This window comes from Penaeus monodon, chromosome 21 (genome assembly GCF_015228065.2).
Source record: "Penaeus monodon isolate SGIC_2016 chromosome 21, NSTDA_Pmon_1, whole genome shotgun sequence".
Classification (NCBI taxonomy): Eukaryota; Metazoa; Arthropoda; class Malacostraca; order Decapoda; family Penaeidae; genus Penaeus; species Penaeus monodon.
In genome coordinates this window covers 14,408,742-14,409,001 of record NC_051406.1, presented here as the reverse complement: position 1 = coordinate 14,409,001, position 260 = coordinate 14,408,742, and the positions used below count along the sequence as shown (strand labels likewise).

The window sequence follows — 260 nt, the reverse complement described above, 5'->3', positions numbered from 1 at the left end:
ATTTATCTATTTATCTTTCTCAGTTCCTTCCTCTACCCATGTCAATCAATAAAGGAATGGATGATTAATGGTTCATAATGAAAACAAACAAAAATGCATATGTTCCTTGTCAACTTGTCCGGTAAACAAACAGTTTATCCCTCGCCCACCCTTACATCAACCCCGCACTCCCTTGCCTCACTCCTGCACCCTTACTTTAGTTCACCCCCGCACTTCACTCTTACCTCACCTCTTTTATCACCCTACTCTCCTTTACCTCA

The 260-nt window shown here is 41.9% G+C and overlaps 1 protein-coding gene across 1 annotated transcript in view; it reads left to right on the top strand.

The window, feature by feature from the left end:
• The window catches only part of LOC119586257 (SNF-related serine/threonine-protein kinase-like), a gene marked incomplete in the record, with an annotated part of 91,676 nt that overhangs the window by 76,796 nt on the left and 14,620 nt on the right, over positions 1-260 (top strand).